The 10,042-nt window shown below is 47.2% G+C and overlaps 1 long non-coding RNA gene across 1 annotated transcript; it reads right to left on the reverse strand.

The window, feature by feature from the left end:
- Nucleotides 1-7,685: 7,685 nt before the first annotated feature.
- Nucleotides 7,686-9,767, reverse strand: LOC143766709 (uncharacterized). The gene is made up of 2 exons (XR_013213621.1): nucleotides 9,463-9,767; nucleotides 7,686-7,841 (listed from the first exon to the last, which is right to left on the reverse strand). It is a non-coding gene; the product is annotated as an uncharacterized LOC143766709 (long non-coding RNA).
- Nucleotides 9,768-10,042: the final 275 nt, after the last annotated feature.

Here is a 10,042-nt window from a genome sequence, read left to right on the forward strand (position 1 = left end):
CGCCATACCACGACGAGGTGGGGCGAGCGTCCCAGGGGAAACGGAATGTGGATCCACTGGACCACAGAAGAGAACCTAGACTTACCCAGACTAGGGAAGGGCAGCAAGCAGAGTCTGTGACAGCTGAGCTTGTGGACGAGATGGTGACATGCAGAACTAGATAACACCGCACAACTTCAGGTAAGAAGAAATATAAAGTTTACTCACACAAAATCACAGTACATAAAAAACATAACTATGCCAGGCTCCCGATTCCGCATATCAAGAAAGGTAACACATCTCCGGGAAACAGACGAAGGCAGGAGGACATCACGAGTTGATACAGTCCAGGGTTATCTGGCACGGGCATACTAGGACGGCCTCTCTCTCAGGCCTCAGGCGTAGCACAGGCTTAGCTGGAGAACATCAGACACCGACGTCGGACAGACTTCACACGATAACGGGTCATCACGGGCTGATGCAGTCCAGGGTCACCTGGTACGGGCATACTAGGACGGCTTCTCAGGCGTAGCACAGGCTCAGCAGGAGTACATCAAACACCGACCTCGGACAGATGTCAGACAATGGCAGGGGTTATCACGGGTTGATGCAGTCCAGGGTCATCTGTTACGGGCATACTAGGACGGCCTCTCAGGCGTAGCACAGGCTCAGCAGGAGTACATCAGACACCGACCTCGGACAGACGTCAGACAATGGCAGGGGTCATCATGGGTTGATGCAGTCCAGGGTCATCTGGCACGAGCATACTAGGACAGCCTCTCTCAGGCCTCAAGCGTAGCACAGGCTCAGCAGGAGAACATCAGGCACCGACCCAGGACAGACGTCATCACAGGGTGGACCCCGGGGTACCAAGGGGACACAGGCAGAACAAGCTGGACATCTGGACACAGGCTGGACATCAGGACATCTGACCATCAGGACACAGGCTGGACATCAGTACACAGGCAGGACATCAGAACACAGGCATGACATCGGGACACCGGTGTGGCAGCCTAGGTCATCAGCTGGGACACAGATGGCACAGAACCAGGCAGCGGTGTTTGGGCTGCGGGAACCAGATATCGGTCGCCAGTCTCCGGATATCGGACACCATCTCCAGGCAGCAGTTGTCAGGTTCCTAACTACGGCCGTCAGGCTCCGGGCATCGGAGCTAGGAAGGAACTCAAGCGGGATGGTGCCAGCACCGTCGGGTTGTTCTGGGGCCGGACGGAGTTAGCACCGCATAGGAGGCTGAGCACAGCATAGTAAACGCTCAGCAAAAACACCAGACTCCATCTTTAAAAGACGAACCCAGGTTAGTTCACAGTCACTGGGTACAGGGTTCCAGACACAGAGGGACTTCAGGAACATAACACAGAGGACACAGTTCAGACAGGGTCAGGTACAGGAATGGAAACAGGATCAAGGGTTTGGACCTGAGAATGCAGCCCTCAGGGAGGCGGGAAACAAAACACAACAGAAACAGGCCTGGATTTGCAGCCTCTAGAAAAGGCGGATCTGGGTACTCAGCCCCCCAGAGCAGGCGGAAAAACAAGACACAAACAGAAATGAATCTGGGTACTCAGCCCCCAGAGTAGGCAGAAGAACAGGTGTCAGCTTTCCCAGAATTGAATGCAGGCAGAAGAGGAGCTGAACACCCAACACACATGGCAAGACTCAGAAACTTAATGTGAAGCTCTGGCAGCCCCAACAGGAAAGAGGGATTTTATATAGGAGCTGCCCCTCAACAATAGGCTGGGGAAGGGAACTCAGGTGCACACACTAACCCTAATAAAAGCAGGGAAGGTGTGGCCACGTGCACCTTAAGCACAAACAGAAACCATTACAGCATGGTCAGCACAGGAACTGAGGCTTAGGGCACCTGGCAGCGGCTGCAAGCCTGAACACACATGGAAAGTCATGCACCAGCTGCAGAGGACCTTGCAACCTGCGGATAGCTTCCACAGCGGCAGCCAGGGACCGCACATGCGGATGGTCATGCAGCGGAGCAAAGAGATCACAACACATGTACCATTACGCAGCAGAGCAGGGTACTGAGCAGCATCCATAGAGGTAACAGACAACAGTATCCCTGCTAGTTAGGGGGAGAGGAGCCAAGGGTTAAAGCAGAGACATGCAGATTAACGCTGGATTAGCAAGGTACAAACCCACCAACGTTACACCTTCTAAAGAAGGAAATCAAGTTTTCCGAAACGTGTATAGACTAGGACTGGTGGATCGCTTCGGCTTTCGTGCTCCGTGGACTATGTGACGTCACATGCTGCGGTACCTGTGCCCGCATTGCCTTGGTTTTTGTGATCAGACACGCCACCATCCAGGCCCGCCTGTTGGCTATATTGCAGCTTTACTTGCTTCTTTATTTCGCCAAGGACCTCCGTACACCGCCGAGTGCGGCTCTCCTTTCAAGTGGATGTAACTAAGAACTTTGCTGGACTGCATAGTGTGGAATGGGTTAATTACATACTTCATTACTGTATAGTGTTTCCTCTGTTTGTTGTGGTTTTTAATGTGTAGCTGAATGCTTACTGGCACATACGCAACGATGGCAGGCTGGGCAGATTAGGTTGATCTCCATACTTTAATTTTTATAAATCACCTATTTGCAGCCTGGTTTGTCACTACCCCAAAGCTTGCTATTCGGTGTACAGTGCACACAAACTACCGCTTATTGTGTTTTTATTGGTTTTCTTTTACATATATACCTATTGTGCTTTTGATGTACAGTATACATAACGTTTTTTTTACAATTTAGCACACTCACCTACATGTTCCTGAGACCGGCATAATAGCGCAAAAGCTATATACCTATTTATGGTTTCTTGAGTGTATCTTATGTAACTTTGCAGACGTTTGACTGGCTGTGCAGCATACCTGTTTGCAGCTTTTGTTTTCTCCCATAGGCTAGCCTTCTCTGAAGGCTTCTAGCACAGGTGTCTCTCATTTTGTGTCTAAATGGAATTGCAGCGCCCCAGAGTCCTGGTCGTTGCAGTACTGTGGCTCCGCCACTATGGGGGAGTTACGGTGCGTCCGATGGCACTGAAGGAGTTCATCTGATCAGGTATCACAGACACCAATACATTTCACAGCCGGGCCTCCGGGGGGAGCTAAGGGTGCTATTCATTAGGCCACTCCCCACCATAGTGGGTAAACTGGGGATCAGGCAGGAAGTTAGATGAGAAAGCTGACTGGATTGGACGAAGCAACACCTAGTGGCAGAGGGTGTTGTGGAGGAAGAGACAGTAGGGTCTCTGTCAGGGGTGGGATCCTGACAGAGGCTTGGCATTTGAAAGAACGTAACGGGTCCGCGCCAGCTCCGGGAAGCGGCGGGGCCCAAGAAAGGACTAGAAGCGAGATAGATTGTGCTGAGTGAGAAACGAGATCAAGCGATAGGAGAATTCCAGTAGGGGTCGTGCTGTAAGACCGGAGCAACACCCTACTGAGGCGCACTACCGGTGGCCGGAACGCCGAGGGAGTATTATAACATTCAGCTTCAAGCAATACTCTAAACAGCGGCAGGACAGTCAGTTTAAGGCGGGCTGTCTAACATATATCACCTATGAAGTCTTGGGAGGCAATTGCAGGAGAGGGGCGTCTCTAGGGTCCCGGAAGAACTCCAGGCCTACCCGACAAACGGGTGCCGTTCTAACTGTAACATCAGGAAGGGACGGACGATTAGAAGAACATCAGTTAATCGAGTTGTGAGGGAACTTAAGAAACAGACACAACGGTTGTGGGGTACTTTCCGTAAGCACAGCAGGGAAGGACTACAACACATAGCGCTAAGAAGGAAGGCACCGATTTCCACCTGTGAAGTGAACTCTGGAGGTGCCATTGGACCGGCCGGACTTGCGCAGCCTGGTGAACCGTATTCTGGACTGAGGACTCAGAGATCTCCAGTAAAGAGGTAAAGAGACTGCAACCTGGTGTCCTCGTTATTTACCGCGACCTGCACCCCACAACTGCACCACCGACATCCACACCTAGCATAGACTGTGCGCCCCACGGCAGGGTCACGGACCGGGGCCTAGCCGCCGTGACGACCCCCAGAAGCAGAGACCCATAGGCCCGGTACCGGGTACCCCTCGGCCCTGCGGCGGTGGGGGCGCTACAACTTGGCGTCACGAACAGGATCTACTTAAGCCTGAAGAATCAGGTCATGTGTGCCTTGGAACTGTGATTTGTTGTGCTTGGACTGTACTTTATTGCAAAGACTGTGCTGCGCCATTTACCGCCAAAAGTTCCCGCCAAAAACCGCCGCCATTGCTACGTCAGAGAAGCAGGAGGGTGTGCCATGGGAGGAGATTACCAAAGTGGCGCCAGAAGCGGTGATCGCCCCCTGCGCCTCTTGTTGCAAAGCGATGACCTGCCTCAAAGCAGAGGACCGCCCCCTGACTTGCGATGGCGGGAACGAGGTGAAGGAGGAGCTCGACCTTGGAGAAATGGCAGAGTCAGATGCATGCATTGCCGCCGAATGCCGGACAGCGATGATGAACAACAGGTGCCCGAACAACGGCGAGGTGATCCCGGTTTGTCCTCACCCATCAGAAAAGGACTCGCGTCCACCGCCGGTGAGGGACCTGGACTCCTTGGAGACACCAGTGGAGGAGCCGAGCCTGCCTATTCTAGTCACGGAATCATGGAGGGCGGAGTTACGTCAAGAGATGACTCCGGAGGAGCCGCGGTCCGGGCTGCAGCCGATTCCAGTGTCCTTGTCAACGGACCGGAGCGACATCGGTGGAATCACATCAGGCGCAGGTATGGACGACATCCCTACTCCCCTGGCCGATTCTGCTCTCCCGACCGATCCGGCTCCCCTGATCGATCCCACTCCCGTGACCGCTCCCCACCCCGGCAATGATCGTTCCTTCTTGGTGGAGCGGGTTATCCTCACCACCAACGCGATGGGGAAGCTAGTGCCTCCGCTACCAACCAAGATGGGAGAACCCATAGGTGTGGGCCTAGACGGGGTGATCCTTCGGTGGGACACCCCCTGGACAAGGCCGGACGGGACCCGGGAGGATGGCCTCACCCTTGCGGTACTTACCTGGGAGCAGTATAAGCAATGTCTGATCCAACACTGGAAAGATCGGGACGAGACCGAACCACCTGACACGCAACGTAAGAAGTCTGCTCTCGGCAGGAAAGACGTGGTAAAGCGGGGAACTGTACTGGCCTACCACCCGAAGAGGGGATGGGGCTCCATACAGGAACCGGGGCTACCAACTGATGTCTTTGTCACTAGCTATAATGTGAAGACCCCCTGCTGCAGTCGAAATGGTGACCCGTTACAAAGAGGGGATCAGGTGACTTACACCCGCCATCGGAGTGCACAAGGATGGTGTGCCCGGAACGTTCAACGGTGTGAGCCTGAGAGAGCGCCCCCTGTTGTCCCGATCATGACTGATCCTGATTTGCCGGACCTCGTTCCCATCACCACGGTCTTGTAGCGGCTACTGAACTCGCAAGCAGGATTAGCCTTCAAATCCAGGCACCGGCTGATCTGATGGCATCTGAGAGACCAACTACCAGTACGGGTGCCACGTTGGCTGGGGGACAAAAACCGCCTCCAGACTTAGAAGAATAAACCTCGATACCCTGAATCTGTAAATAGTTACTGTTCCACTACTTTGTTGCTATACCCGTAAAGGGTTAACTCTTAAAGGGATCCCTTTGTTTACCCGGGATCCCTATTGTTTTTGGTTATTTTTCTATTTTTCTATGTTATTCAAAAACTGCTGAAATCATGAACAGTGCATGATCAGAACTTCTTTGTACATAGTTTGCACCTTATTAAAGGTGCTCCCTACTGGTTTTACTTAAAAGAGGACTCTTTGCGAAGATACCGCACTGGAACCTTTGCTGAGCATGGACTGGTAGCCTGAGAAGATACGCTACCTCCCAGAAACTTGGTCCTCTCTTAAAGGGGATGTTCATTTGTCATGCTTCGATAGTAATATTGCTTAAGATGAGTAGCAATAATGTCTTGACCAAAGGAAATAATAATGTTTATATGAGAAAAGTTATATGTGTTTAACTAGTTAAATGTGAAGAAATATTGATAATGTGTTCTGAGAAGAAAAAGGTGAAAGATAGAAGAAGGATGCAGTGGACCCGTAGAGATAGACGTGGTGTCCAGCATGCATAGTAGACAGAAAGATAATGAGAAGGCTAATGTTCAATAGAAAATGTTTTTGATAATGTTGATTAGGGTTGAGCGAAACGGGTCGTTCATTTTCAAAAGTCGCCGACTTTTGGCTAAGTCGGCGTCTCATGAAACCCGATCCGACCCCTGTGCTTGTCGGCCATGCGGTACGCGACTTTCGCGCCAAAGTCGCGTTTCAATGACGCAAAAAGCGCCATTTCTCAGCCAATGAAGGTGAACGCAGAGTGTGGGCAGCGTGATGACATAGGTCCTGGTCCCCACCATCTTAGAGAAGGGCATTGCAGTGATTGGCTTGCTGTCTGCGGCGTCACAGGGGCTATAAAGGGGCGTTCCCGCCGACCGCCATCTTACTGCTGCTGATCTGAGCTTAGGGAGAGGTTGCTGCCGCTTCGTCAGAAGCAGGGAGAGCGTTAGGCAGGGTCCACTAACCACCAAACCGCTTGTGCTGTAGCGATTTCCACTGTCCAACACCACCTTCGGTGTGCAGGGACAGTGGAAGCTATTTTTTTTTTTTTTTTATCTCAGCGCTGTAGCTCATTGGGCTGCCCTAGAAGGCTCCGTGATAGCTGTATTGCTGTGTGTACGCCACTGTGGAAACCAACTGCTTTTTTCAAAGCACATATCCTCTTGTTCCTTCCTTTCTGCACAGCTATCTTTTTTGTTTGTCCACACCTTTTATTTAATTTGTGCATCAGTCCACTCCTATTGCTGCCTGCCATACCTGGCTGAGATTACTGCAGGGGAGATAGTAATTGTAGGCCTTTTTTTTTTTTTTTTTTTGTGGGAGATTAAGATTGGCATTTCTGCTACAGTGCCATCCCTGTGTGTGCCATCTCTCATTCAGTGGGCCATAGAAAGCCTATTTATTTATTTATTTATTTTTTTAATATTATTGGGTTTCTAAAGTCTCCCTGAAAAAAAAAAAATACATAAAAAAACAGTGGGAGAGTAATATTGCCCTTTCAGCTTGTGTGCCAGTCTTGACTCCTGGGTGTGCCACCTCTCTCTCTCTCATTCAGTGGGCCATAGAAAGCATATTTATTATTATTATTTTTTTTTTTTTTTATATTATTGGGTTTCTAAAGTCATTTTGAAAAAAAAAAAAATACATAAAAAAACAGTGGGAGAGTAATATTGCCCTTTCAGCTTGTGTGCCAGTCTTGACTCCTGGGTGTGCCACCTCTCTCTCTCTCTCATTCAGTGGGCCATAGAAAGCCTATTTATTTTTTATTTTTTTTTTATATTATTGGGTTTCTAAAGTCTCCCTGAAAAAAAAAAAAAACCATAAAAAAACAGTGGGAGAGTAATATTGCCCTTTCAGCTTGTGTGCCAGTCTTGACTCCTGGGTGTGCCACCTCTCTCTCTCAAATTGTGGGCCATAGAAAGCCTATTTATTTTTTTGCTTGATTTGGGTTCTAAAATCTACGTTTAAAAAAATCACTACATCAATCAGTGGGAGAAAAATATTGGCCTCAGTCAGTGCTTGTGTGCCACTCCTGACTCCTGTGTGTGCCATCTCTCACTCAGTGGGCCATAGAAAGCTTATTATTTTTTGTTTTTTTATTATTTGGTTTCTAAAGTCTCCCTGAAACAAAAAAAAAATACATAAAAAAACAGTGGGAGAGTAATATTGCCCTTTCAGCTTGTGTGCCAGTCTTGACTCCTGGGTGTGCCACCTCTCTCTCTCTCATTCAGTGGGCCATAGAAAGCATATTTATTATTCTTATTTATTTTTTTTTAATATTATTGGGTTTCTAAAGTCATTTTGAAAAAAAAAAAAAATACATAAAAAAACAGTGGGAGAGTAATATTGCCCTTTCAGCTTGTGTGCCAGTCTTGACTCCTGGGTGTGCCACCTCTCTCTCTCTCTCATTCAGTGGGCCATAGAAAGCCTATTTATTTTTTATTTTTTTTTAATATTATTGGGTTTCTAAAGTCTCCCTGAAAAAAAAAAAAAACCATAAAAAAACAGTGGGAGAGTAATATTGCCCTTTCAGCTTGTGTGCCAGTCTTGACTCCTGGGTGTGCCACCTCTCTCTCTCAAATTGTGGGCCATAGAAAGCCTATTTATTTTTTTGCTTGATTTGGGTTCTAAAATCTACGTTTAAAAAAATCACTACATCAATCAGTGGGAGAAAAATATTGGCCTCAGTCAGTGCTTGTGTGCCACTCCTGACTCCTGTGTGTGCCATCTCTCACTCAGTGGGCCATAGAAAGCCTATTTATTTTTTTGCTTGATTTGGGTTCTAAAATCTACCAGAAAAAAAAATAAAACATCAATCAGTGGGAGATTAATATTGGCCTCAGGGCTTGTGTGCCACTCCTGACTCCTGTGTGTGCCATCTCTCACTCAGTGGGCCATAGAAAGCCTATTTATTTTTTTGCTTGATTTGGGTTCTAAAATCTACCAGAAAAAAAAATAAAACATCAATCAGTGGGAGATTAATATTGGCCTCAGGGCTTGTGTGCCACTCCTGACTCCTGTGTGTGCTATCTCTCACTCAGTGGGCCATAGAAAGCCTATTTATTTTTTTGCTTGATTTGGGTTCTAAAATCTACCAGAAAAAAAAATAAAACATCAATCAGTGGGAGATTAATATTGGCCTCAGGGCTTGTGTGCCACTCCTGACTCCTGTGTGTGCCATCTCTCACTCAGTGGGCCATAGAAAGCCTATTTATTTTTTTGCTTGATTTGGGTTCTAAAATCTACCAGAAAAAAAAATAAAACATCAATCAGTGGGAGATTAATATTGGCCTCAGGGCTTGTGTGCCACTCCTGACTCCTGTGTGTGCTATCTCTCACTCAGTGGGCCATAGAAAGCCTATTTATTTTTTTGCTTGATTTGGGTTCTAAAATCTACCAGAAAAAAAAATAAAACATCAATCAGTGGGAGATTAATATTGGCCTCAGGGCTTGTGTGCCACTCCTGACTCCTGTGTGTGCCATCTCTCACTCAGTGGGCCCTAGAAAGTCTTTTTATTTTTTTAGTATTTGGTTTCTAAATTGTTCCTGAAAGAAATCATTTGATCTTATTTGGTTTCTAAAGTCTCCCTGAGAAAAAAAAAAAAACAAAAAAACGTGTGAGATTAATATTGACATTTGTGCTTGAGTGACAGTCCTGCGTGTGTGGCATCTCTCATTCAGTGGGCCATAAAAAGCCTATTTATTTTTTTTGTTTTTTTTAATATTATTGGGTTTCTAAAGTCTCCCTGAAAAAAAAAAAATACATAAAAAAACAGTGGGAGAGTAATATTGCCCTTTCAGCTTGTGTGCCAGTCTTGACTCCTGGGTGTGCCACCTCTCTCTCTCATTCAGTGGGCCATAGAAAGCCTATTTATTTTTTATTTTTTTTTAATATTATTGGGTTTCTAAAGTCTCCCTGAAAAAAAAAAAAAAAACATAAAAAAACAGTGGGAGAGTAATATTGCCCTTTCAGCTTGTGTGCCAGTCTTGACTCCTGGGTGTGCCACCTCTCTCTCTCTCATTCAGTGGGCCATAGAAAGCCTATTTTTTTTTTATTTTTTTTTTTAATATTATTGGGTTTCTAAAGTCTCCCTGAAAAAAAAAAAAAAAAACATAAAAAAACAGTGGGAGAGTAATATTGCCCTTTCAGCTTGTGTGCCAGTCTTGACTCCTGGGTGTGCCACCTCTCTCTCTCTCATTCAGTGGGCCATAGAAAGCCTATTTTTTTTTTCCTTTTTTTAATATTATTTGGTTTCTAAAGTCTCCCTGAAAAAAAAAAAAAACATAAAAAAACAGTGGGAGAGTAATATTGCCCTTTCAGCTTGTGTGCCAGTCTTGACTCCTGGGTGTGCCACCTCTCTCTCTCTCTCATTCAGTGGGCCATAGAAAGCCTATTTATTTTTTATTTTTTTTTA

Source organism: Ranitomeya variabilis, chromosome 4 (genome assembly GCF_051348905.1).
Source record: "Ranitomeya variabilis isolate aRanVar5 chromosome 4, aRanVar5.hap1, whole genome shotgun sequence".
In the NCBI taxonomy this organism is placed as follows: domain Eukaryota; kingdom Metazoa; phylum Chordata; class Amphibia; order Anura; family Dendrobatidae; genus Ranitomeya; species Ranitomeya variabilis.